Here is a 12,282-nt window from a genome sequence, read left to right as displayed (position 1 = left end):
CACAGAAGTTCCACCATCAAAGATCCAGGTTCCAGCTTCTCCACTCATTAGTCAGGATATCCTGGATCAGTCATTTAAGCCCCTTGTTCTCTTTAAAATCAGGATAAAGATTATACCCACCCTCCAAAGTTGTTACAAGAATTTCACGAGGCAATGAATGTTGAAGAGCCCTCTACACCAAAATGGGTTTACAATTTAGCATTATTACTGTTTTTATTATTACTAGTTACTATTATTCTGTCCACAGGATAAGGACTAGCATTTGAGTAGAGCATCTCTCCATTCAGCATGTCTTTATCTCGGTGAACACACTTTATTCTAGTTTGCTACAGTTGATCCATTTAGCTGCAGTCCCATGTGAAACACTGAAAAATCATGCCAGGTGTAAAGACAATTCCTGGCTGCTATGTTGTCATAAGCCTGGACTCTGTCACACTAGAAAGCCTAATAAAGGCCGTCATTGGGTAATATGATTGGAATGTGTTAGGTATGTTTTCTTTTCGTAAAAATTTCCTCATACCTGGCAGAAAAATAACAAACGAAAGAGGAAAACAAAAAACTAATATTCGAGGACCTACTATGTGCGAGGCACTTTATGAAAAGAATCAAATCTGAAGCAGTAGCCCTGTAGGTTGCTTGTTGTAAAAAAAAATAATAATAATAATAATAAAAAAAAAAAAAAAGAATCAAATCTGGCACCACTTTTAGGGCCCAAGGACTGGGGCTGGAGGTGTGGCATAATCTTCTTATGATTCTTAGGATTGTTGTCAAATTTGGGGAACCTCTAACCGGGTCCATGTGAGCTGTAAAATTTCAAGGCATCTCAAGTTTTCTTATCAGAGACCAATCTTACTCTTTGAATGAAGAGAACTAGTCAATGAACTTGTTATAATAATACAAGTTTTATGTTATCATTGCTGATGCCAGTATTTTATCTTTACACCAGTTAGAAATGTAAATATTTTTCCAATATATTTGTGTAATTCAGTGATATTTCAGGATACATCAAACATGTTTGTCCTACAAACATGGTAATTTTGATAAAATACCCTTTTGAGAGATTTCCAAAATATTTCTAAATGTATCAAAAACATTACCCAGTATATTTCTGGCAGCAATGTCTTGTTTGGACAAGATATTGATGTGAACTGAGTGATTCTCTTATAATTTTGTGTGCCTGATGACTGGAAGAATTTTCCACAGACTGACTTCTGGCTCCATATATTTCAATCTGTGTTTCTCCTCTACCACCCACATACTTTCAGGGGTAGGAGCTTTAGCTCATTCACATATTACCATGCAGGCTCTGGTCTTGCACTTTGCTGTCATAATGATGGTGAGTCAAAGCAGTGGATGGTAGGAATGAGCCTGGAAATAATTCCTACACCAAAACAGCTAGCTAAATAGCTCCTAATGAATATGGCTGTAAACGATGTAAATGGATCTGACCTAAACGTAAATGGGTCCCTAATTCAACTTTTTTGTAGACTGTTCTCCAAAAGGCCTGTGGTAACCCCAGTGCTACTCAACATGAGGGGAAATGTAACAAGAAGAGGTGAGAATAGGAAGAGAAAGCAGCCTTCACTAACTGAAGTTAAAATATTTTGCATGTATACATTTTATAAAAGCCAATGACTCTATCTACATAGTATTAGAGCCCTCCCAGGGCTTTTGAAGGGGTCCATGCAAGTGAAGGGCCTTGAAGTTTATGCTTCAACATTTTGCAAGGACTCTGCCTTGGTCTCTGATTTTTTACTCCACCCCTAACCTAAAACTTAATCATGGAAAAATTTTCTTCTTTTAAAATTTCATTTCTGTATTATTTGAAGACAGAATATGTTATTCTATATAAATAAGCTTTAATTTTAAAATCAGAAAAACAGCATAGATTTTTAGTCTATTGGAATTGATCAATCCCCCAACCTCCATTTTGAAGGAGTTTAATAATTAGTAAAATGTGTGCATATAATGGACTATTGAGAAAACCACAAGAAATCTGAGGGTTTTCTATGAAAACTGGAGACTATCCTATTGTGTTAATAGATATCCTCTTCCTATTCCCACCTCCACCTTGCCTAGTCAATAATATATACTAGAGTATTATAGAATCAAGAAGTCAACTTAAAGGTGTTCATCTTATAGCTTTTCAAATGAAAAACAGAATTAATACCACAATTAAATGAACACATCTATTTATTGATTAAAAGCAAATGATGCTCTGGCCAGTGTAGCTCAGTTGGATGAGCATTGTCCCATGTAATGAGGGGTGGCTGGTTCGATTCCAGGCCAAGGCACATGCCTAGGTTGCAAGATTGATCCCCAATTGGGGTATGTATAGGAGGCAGCCAATCGATGTTTCTCTCTTGCATCAATGTTTCTCTCTCTCCCTCTCCCTTCTTCTCTCTCTAAAAAATCAATTAAAAAACACTTTTTTTCAAAAAAGCAAATGATTATGAAAATTATCATTTCAGAGATAAATTCAAGATACTGAGATACAGATGATACAAATAAATTCTCCAAAAGTGAGCAGCGACCTGATTCAGAACCATAATGGGTGGCCCTTTCTGAGACTGGCAAGTGTGGTAAGACTGTGATTCCTTTTCCCATGTAGTTTGCCAGCCATCTGGGACTATATTTCCATACCATCTGTCTCCCAATCCTGACACTAACCCATCCACGATGGAGAATAGGTTGAAATAGGATGAACTTCAAAGATAGGACAAGTCTGATTAATGTATTATTCATAATTAAAACAGATATGCTTTTAGAGTTTGCTTTTTAGTTATGTCAAAATATTTCCACCTCACTATCAATGAATCAAATGGTTACATCCAAACATCAAGAACCCTAGTGAATTAAATTATGAAGCAAAAATTATGGAGGCTTATGTATATTTTGGTTACATTCTTAAGGATTAAATTTATCTCTATATTGTACAATATTTCTGGGTAGAACACCATAATACATATCTATAACTCTTCCTTGTCATTCCTTAGAGTTTATTTTATGGATGTATTTCAATAACTATTTTTAATAGAACTGCATTTTAAAGAGCTTAAAAAGCATACTCTCTTCTTCCATTCCAATGTCAAATTATAAAATAAAACAGCCCATAGTAACTATCCCATTTTGGAATGTTTTGGAACAGAAATTTTACCTTAGTAAGGAAGAGGAGACTAAAAATGCCAAGGGCGTATGTCCTGGTGAGAGAAAGCTAAAGAAATCCCTGATTGTACCAAGGTGGGTGGCTAGGCATTCACATATCATACATACCTTCATCTCAAGGCCTCGTTGCCAAGTCAGCACAGTGAAACTTGGTAAAATGGATCCACAAACCTTCCATTTATATGTGTCCTTAATCTGACCTTTATTGCAGTAGATGTCTCCAAAACTAGGCATTCATTCATTTATCCATCAAAGATTGATGACTTTCCATGTGCTAGGAAATAAAGATACTGCATTGAATGAAACAGGCATGGCCGTTGCCCTCATGACTCTAACAGTTGAGCAGGAAAGATAGAAAGTAAACAAAATATTACTCCAACAATTAATTAATCACAGAGAGGATTTCCCCGTTTCCAGCCATATTGGATTTGACTCTGTGAGTTGGAGAGGAGAAAAAATGTTTGCCAAGAGATCTAAATTCATACCCTTTCACCATGAACCCAAGGCAAGGCTACTTCTACTCTAGACCCAAAAAAACATAAGGAAGGAGCCCCTCCACCCATCCCTGGGACACCTGATCATAAGCCTACCCTGTGTGTTAGTGGTCAGAAAGATATGTTACCAGAAGAGTGAAGATGAGTAAGTTTCCTGATCAGACCAAAGCACAGAGGCTATAGTCCTACATCCACATCTTCATAGGCCTGGAGGATCTGGGGCTTGTTCCAGGAGCAAACAAGAAGTCGGGGTAATTGTAAGTAAGAGTGATGTGATCAGAGTTTTAAAAAATCTCCCTGACTTCATTGTGAATTATGGTGTGGATGGGACCAAAAACAGAAGCAAAGAGGACAGTTAGAAGTTATTTCAGGCAAGAGATGATGTCTTGGTTTAGGGTGGTGACTTTGATTATGGAAAACAATAAATAAAGTCAAGAGCTTTATCAGCAGGTGGCTGACTAGAAAGAATAATGATAACTCATAGATTTCCAACCAGAGCCACCAGCTCAGTGATTCTTAATCTGGCTACTCATTAAACTCTCCTGAAAACCCTTATCTCCAAGATTCTGATTTAATTGGTTAAGCAGGGGGCCCAGGCACACGTATGTTTTCAATGCCTCTCAGCGGTTTAAAATGTGAAGCCAGGTTAGAGAATCCCTGAATCAGGTGAACAGGAGTTCCCAAGGGAGAAAACAGCTGATAGGGAGAGAGTTTGAGGGGAAATTTCATGCGTTTCCAATCTGATGTAAGTTTTGTCTGAGTCACTCAGGTGATAGATCAAGTTTAAAGTTGGACATACATGTCTGGATGGTAGAGAAAAGATCTCAATTGGAAGCAGGTGAAAGTGATTGAGATTTACATTGTAATAGAAGGTATGGCAGACTGTGTGATTACCTATGGAGAGAGTAAGAGGGGCCTGAAAAAGCCCTTCATTAAAGATAGAGGGTGATGAGTCAGCAAAGACTGTGAAGGAGTGCCGGTAAATTAGAAGGAAACCAGGAAAATGGGGTGTTGCCAAAGTCAGCGCAACGGAATGTTTCAAGAAGAGAGTGTGTAAGTGGATTGAAAGCTGTGTTTAATTTTGTCAGGGCCTGGAACTCCACCCTCCTTCCAACAGTCTAAGGTCTGGGTTGATTTCTGGCCCTCCCCCTGGTAAGTCTCTACTTTGGCAAGATAGCTATTAGCAAGGAATTATTATTTACAGGTCAAATTTAGGAGACTACACTGTGTAATTTTTCAGGATTTGGAAAATAATTACAATCTCAATTCAGATACTAAACCAAAAAAAAAAATGACATTCTCTGTGCACATACAGTCACGACTTCTAGCACTTACGCACACATGATGTTCACCTATTTGTGGGTTGAAGCTTGGCAAGTATTACAACTCTTTTAGGATTCGGTAGCATTCTTTCTGTTGCCAAGCCTACCCAGGGCAAAACAAACCGAGTAATCTTTCAGAACTTGCCTCCTCTCTAGGCCCCTACCATTATGTATACAGGTTTTTGTTACTATCACGGTGTCTATGCCATTTAATTTTATTTCTTTACATGTGTGGCTCCTCATTTCCCTGAGGGCAGGTAATAGTTTTATATGAGCTTGTATTCCCAGCACCTCTCACAGTGCCTAGCACTTAGTATATATTGAATAAATGTTTGTTGAATGAATGGAAAGTCGCATGATTGTTCTCTGAGTTCATGAACAACCAATCTGGAAATTCCATCTCTAAGTATTCTTTCATCATAGACTGTAAAATACTGTTTAAATAAAGGATGTGGTTTATCCATGTTTCAGTTTTAGGTCAATTTTCTATGGAGTTAGTAAAATCTCGTTCCAATACAAATTATTTAATCCCTTGGTGCCTTGGGTTTTCTGCCTATAAAATAAGAACAGCAATGCTGATTTCCTTTGAAACTGCAGAGAGGATTGTCAAAGTCAGAACTCTGTTTGCCCATAAGAGGTACTCCTTGGGTTTGAGGACCAATTGATGATCACTTCTGTCTTGTTCTCTCTCTGAGTATGTTTTTGTTCAGATACTATGAGGTAAGTTCTCCTGGAGCAGTTGCTAACAGGCTGAATCTTATGACCAGAGGAGGATTCCCCAAGCAAAGAGCTGGCTTAATCATGTCATTCTTTTCCACAGGGGTAATTTTTCTGGAGGGCTCCAGTCCCTTCTGGTCTGGACACTGAGCAAACAAAGTATTGGTGGCCTGAGGGCAGAGCTAGGCCAGCTGCAGGAAATGTAGTCAAAACTGCCTTTAAGGTCATCTCAGACTTCGATTAGTTTGCTCAGAGCTCATCTCCCCTTAAGTATGAGTGTGCTGTTAAGTTGATTAAAGGGTCTCTTTGTGAAAAATCTATCAGAGAAGTAAGAGATTACCTTACCCAAGGGCAATTTTTCTGACTGCAATTTAAATAACCCATTTTCATTTATTATTGGTCCACTTGACCCATGGGACATCCACTGATGGAGTGCTGATTATATGCCAGGTTCAGGGGTATTGTAACTATCTCCAGTTTTACACATGCAGAGAGTGAGGCTCAGAGACATTAAGCAATCTGCCCAGTGTCACACAGCTGGCAACAGGCAGTGACACCAAACAAACTCCAGACTCTCTGACTTCCGGCTCTTTTCTACAATTCAGTATTGCTTCATCTTCTTTTGGTAGGTCTCTAATACTCTCTTACTTATATGGCTTTTCTATTACTTTTTTCTGTTTCTCACACATGATACACTGATCTCATTAGATTTATCAGTAATTTAGCCCTTTGAGCTTACAGTGCATTGACTGTTTGGGGAGGTACTTTACTCATGACCAGATGACAGCAGCCCCTGTTCCTGGTAACTGCAAACAAGTCTGGGTTCCTTGTGCTTTTAACATTGTAACCAGGAGAATTTTTGCAGATTCTTACATTTTCATCCACAAAGACCTAACAGCTTCATGGGAGCAAGATAGAAATGGATAAAGGTCGTGATGCGGTCCCGGGGGAAAGGCAGTTCCATTTTCTCTGGCAAGTACTAGGCGGACTGTCCAGCCAACATAAGAGCACAACGTTAATTTGATTTTCCTCTCAGGTGTCAACTCCAAATGATTGGTGGTAGCCACCTGAATTGCCAGGCTCTGGGATAAGACCGCTGCAATCCCTCTGTGATGTCTTCCATGGGCAGCAGGGAGTTGTGCTAAGGCTGTGCACATGCCAGGATTTGCCATCCTGAGAGAAGGCAGTGGCCCAGGTAACAACTCAAACAAAAACTGAGCTCCAAAAAATAAGGGGGGTAGGGTAACATCACTTTTATAGCAGCAAGAGCCCCATTTCACAAATTACCCCAAAGAAAACATATGAATCTATTATAGAATTATATCCCTGAATCCTATATAATTTTATTAACCAATGTCACCCCAATAAATTCAATAAAAAAGAAAAGAAAACATATGAATGACATACTTCCAATAAAAAAAAAACACAAAAAAACACACACACCTAAATACATAAATAACTGAAGTGCAGGGAAACAGAGAGAAGGGCATGTTATTCAGGGAGCGGGCAAGCAGACCATGTTCCTGTGGTGAAGAACACCAGGTCTGGTAAGACTTGCCCTGCTGCAAACTTAGAGAGCAACATACTGACGAGGTGAGTCCAAAGCCTCAATGAGTATATTTCGGATGATAAATACAAAGGGGGCATGCCGGCAGGGCTGACATTTGGCATATGAGCTGATCACACCAGCACAATAGGTGTGCAGGTGCCATGGATACCTGCGTGGAAAGCTTCTCTTTTATTGACCCTGAGCAGGACTCTTGATGGGGCTTAAGGTACTATAAGATGCCTATATTGGTGCTCCTTTTGGTGTGGACAGCTCCTCCTAAGAACCCTCAGACAGAACACTGTGTCTACCTGACAGGTGACATTTCTCTGCCTTGAAACATTCACCATGGAAGGAAGGAAATAGGCAGGTATCAAATTGCAGCTCGAAGTAGTAACTGTTATCACAGAGACACCGGTAAGGTGCAGCCGGAGGCAGGGAACCTACCCCGCTCTGGGAGGGCCGGAGGGGGGGGTGGGGAAGGCTTCTTAGAAGAGATATTAGAGCCAGATTACTGGGCAGAAACCCATGAGGAGGTCATTCTTGTTTAGAGAAAGAATAAGCAGAGGCAGGGAAGCAACAGCACAGTCAGCTAACTGAAACCAGCTCAAGATCCCTGGAGCACAGAGTGAGAGAAAGGAGTGGGAGGAGGCTCCAGAGCATGATGGGTCTGAACTTCACTGAAGGTTTTTCAGCGAAGATGTGGCGTGAACATCTTTGTTGTTCCATGTTGTTGATAGCATTGTAAAGACTGAATTGGAAGTGAGAGAGAGAGATGCTGGCTAGGAAATTACTGCAATTGTCACGGTAAAAAAAAAAAAAATGAATACAGGCAGATTTAAGAAATACTAGAAATTAAAATCATCAGGACTTAAAGACTGATAGGTGAGAAGAAAGGGAAAGAAAGGAAGAAAAAAGGACCAGGTGACTCTGAGGGTTCAGGTTTGGGAAGATAACAGGGCCATTAATGGTCTGGAGAAGATAGGAGGGGCAGTGGGTTTGGGTTTCTCTGTATGCCTCCTCCAATACTAGGAGCTAAAGCAATAGTGGCCATGTAGAGCATGAGCTTTGAAGTCAGAGATCAGGAGTCAAGTCCACTGCTTTCCTTCCCATTCAAGAGCCACGCGGTGTAGAACAACTTAGTTAGCCTCTTGGAGTCCCAATTCTCTAACAGCAAAACTGAGATAATAAGAGTGTACAGCTCATAGTTTGACGTTGAAGATCAAATGAAAGTATGTATACCTGATACTTAGTACAGCTCCTGGTACATAGTAAGAACTCAATAATGCTATTTTTGAATCAGTAAATATATTTTTGGGATAAGCATGCTTTTTATTTTCTTAGTCACATCAAATTTACTTGCTATTTGTATTTCACTGGCTTGAACCAAGTTTCTGCTAAGGCATTTATGATATAGCACATAAAAGCTGCTCTTCAACTGGCCTCCAATCTAAGGACTTGCCATTGGCTTCCTGACCAAAAGTCTATATAGCCTCCTGGGAACCTGATCCCTAGGAACCCACAATTAAGAGGAGATTAGGCTATCCCCCCTGGGGTTGTGCTGGAATCAGTCCCAATCCAATCAGTACCATGACTTGACTTCATACTTCCCCGCACACAGCTCTTGTAAGTGATCCTTAACAATTGCAAGCAATGAGCAAAATTGTTAAGCCCATGAAGTAGATGTTGGTATCCATAGTGTCCAACACAGGACTTGGCACCTGGCAGGTCCTCAGTAAGTTTGGTTGGATCAACATGTGCACTCTCTGTACCCCCACTGCAATGTCTAACCTCAGGAAGCAACACTTGCACCATGCTGTTCCCTAAACCCCTCTTCCTTCTACCCAAGCCTGTCCCCTAAGCAGCATGAGTTGTTCTTTATAGGTCTTTCAAAGCATGTAGATGAAGTGTTTCACCTGCCAATCATAAAGTGAAGACTATAAAACAAATATGTTTTAAGAGACCAATGTAGCCCAACCAGCATGGCTCAGTGATTGAGCATTAACCTATGAACCAGAAGGTCATAGTTCGATTCCAGGTCAGGGCACATGCCCAAGTTGCAGGCTCATTCCCCAGTGTGGGGTGTGCAGGAGGCAGCCCATCAATGATTCTCTCTCATCATTGATGTTTCTCTCTCTCTCTCTCTCTTTCTCTTCCTTCCTCTCTGAAATCAATTAAAAAATATTTTTAAAAAGAGAGACCAGTGTAGATATGGGTAAATTTCTTCAAGTATACATTGATAAACTAAAATGTTTTTGCCATGTAGTGATTCAGTAGATTGGCCATGTTTCTCTCTCTGAATGTGAATGTGTCTACCCAGACAATTCAAGACAGTATAAATTAGTAGAACTTATGAGTGCTTGTGTTTTCCAAACCCATTGAAAAGAACCTAATTTAAGGATCTGTGATTTAATGAACCTTTCAAAGCTGAAAACGTATCCCACAGAGATTTAAAACAGAATATAGATTTAAAATAGAAAAAAAGAATAAAACAAAGCTAGTTTTGTGTTTCCTGGACACAGAAAGGTGCTAGAATTATTTACTGCTTTCTGGGCTTTGCATTATGACCAAATTGATATTTTCCAGGTTTTTCATTAACTTAAAATGTCCTGAGGTAAACACATCATTTGCCATAATTAAATCCAAGGCATTTCCACAGCTTCCTTCTGAGCAGCAAAAAATTAGGCCAAGAGGTAAGAGTTCTGGTCAACCCCTTTATGAAAGCTGCACTAGAGAAAAATGTACATATTTCACCTAGTAGCCACAGCAAGCAGAAGCTCTACAAGCCGAATCACGTGGTAAATCTTTTGGTCCAGAACTTTCTCACCTCCAAAACCAGAATTCATTCCACCTTGTCTTAAAAATCCCCATAGATCCCCCAAATTGTAAAAGAACATAGAATTGACCATCACAGCTACTGCATCAGCCCACCATGAAAGGGTAGAAACACCTCTTTGGATGGTTCTAGGTAGATCCAAGTTAATAGACATACAACTCTCAGAATTCACTTGGACTTCAAATTTTCTTCCCAACCTGAAATAGACTAATTAAATTCTTTTCTGTTAATAGCTAGTCTTTTAAAACAGATGGAAATTTTAAAATGAATAGAAAAGACAATTCAGTAAAACTTTTTCTTCCCAATCCCTACATTCCACTCCTCAGTCTTAGAGACAGGGACATCTCTAGGATGGCCCGGTTGGTCACCCAGCAGAGCCCTGAGTAAATTGTTAGTAGGCGGGAGTGAAGAACACACAACAGGAAAGTCCAGAATAATTTTTTAAAATCCTTTTCCCGGATTCTAGTGTCTGATTTAGCTTGCAGCTAAATTTTGAATGCTCACTTCTGAACCCTTCCAAGATTGAGTCACAAGCAGAGGCATTCACTTATCTTAGAACTTATCTTAGAACCACATCCCCTATTCACTTAACGTTTAACCACATCCCCACCCCTTCCATTCACTCTAGATGAGGCGGACCTTCACAATGCTTGTCCAGATGGGACATTGCTCTGACATTCCAAGAGGTTAGTGTATAGTGGCTGGTTAAAGTTCACTAACATTATCTGGTTCATATATAAATACAAACTTTTTAAAATATCAATTAATAAAAAAGAACATCAGGCAATTTAAAGATGGTGTCCTCCCAACTGAATGGGCTGAGGAAAGTGAATTTTGCAACCAGAAGCCAAAGCCGGAGAAGAGATGAACAGAACTCCTCACGGTTCCTGATGATTGGCAGGAACCATCTATTTCCAAAGAGGACAATCCCAGAGGACTCTTAAAGAAGGGCAGTTTTGCAACTTTGTTCCCAAATTATGAAGAGGCTTACTTGAAAGATTGCTGGCCACTGGTACAGAAAGCCTTGAATAAACATCACATGAACACACCCCTGGACCTGATGGAAGGCAGCATGACTGTTTAGAAAACAAAGAAGATTTTGAGCCAGATACCATCATTAGGGCCAGAGACCTGATAACACCATTAGCAAGTAGTGTTTCATTTGAACATTGGAAACTTTAATAAACGGTTATATTATGGTCCAGGGAAACACAGTTTCAGCCATTTGGACCTTTGAGTGGCTTCAAAGAGACCTTAATGATTAAACAAGAGTTTGCAAAAAGATTCTGAATTGTGATCACGAAGTTGGGAACAATTTTTGCCACTGATCACACACAAAAATGTGAATAAATGCAAGGGACCAAAGGGAAAATCTGTTAGGAAAGAGTATACACCATGCCCACCACCACAACCAGAACGTCAGATTGATAAAGAAGTGCCTAGTGGTGAATACTTTCTGAAGGCAAGTCAAAAAAAGTGACAATGAAAGCAATAAAAGCTAGACAAGTGGGTACTCTCAGTAAGAGACAAGAGGAGAAAAACGAAGTGTTATTCCACCTACAGAAAAGCCAGCTGTAAAATCTGAGAGAGCTTCTACTAAAACTAAAATTGATGTGGCTGCCATCAAGGAAAAGGTGAAGAAAGCAATGCATAAACAATTGGGAGCTCTTGCAGCTGAAGAAGTTAAACATAAAATGGAAGCAGATAAAAAGAAAAGGAGGAAAAACGTAATATGCATTAAAAACAACAACCCTGAACTAGAACTTATTAAGCTATCCCTTTTGTAAAGAATTTTGAGATAGGCACGGGCTGGGGACATACAAGAATCAACCAATGAATGCATAAATAAGGCATTGTTTCTCTCTCTCTCTCTCTCTCTCTCTCTCTCTCTCTCTCTCTCTCTTTCTCAAATAAATAAGTTTGAGATATTAGGGCATTAGTTACTATAAGAAGTAATACTCTGATTAATTTTTTTCTGAGTTTGTTTTGTTCTTTATAACAGTGTTTATGCGAACAGCTATTATTAATACATATAAATTTTTATATTCTTAAAAAATAAATAACATCAGTACAGGATACAATAGAAGGAGGAAGGTATTTCAGGGAAAGTGGGTGTTCTTAAGATCATTTCATCTAGTATACCTCACAGGAACACCCACTGTACAAATGGGCAACTCTAATTGTCAAATAGTTCTTAAAATT

General features: G+C 39.4%; 1 pseudogene across 1 annotated transcript; it reads left to right on the top strand.

Annotated features, from left to right (window-relative positions):
* The first annotated feature begins 10,874 nt into the window (after positions 1 to 10,874).
* Positions 10,875 to 11,867, top strand: LOC308233213 (KRR1 small subunit processome component homolog; annotated as a pseudogene). Its single transcript has one exon. The product of its transcript is annotated as a KRR1 small subunit processome component homolog (transcript).
* Positions 11,868 to 12,282: the final 415 nt, after the last annotated feature.

Source organism: Plecotus auritus (genome assembly GCF_963455305.1).
Source record: "Plecotus auritus genome assembly, chromosome: 1".
Taxonomy (NCBI): domain Eukaryota; kingdom Metazoa; phylum Chordata; class Mammalia; order Chiroptera; family Vespertilionidae; genus Plecotus; species Plecotus auritus.
The sequence above is the reverse complement of the archived record's forward strand: the minus strand, read 5'-3'. Positions and strand labels throughout refer to the sequence as shown.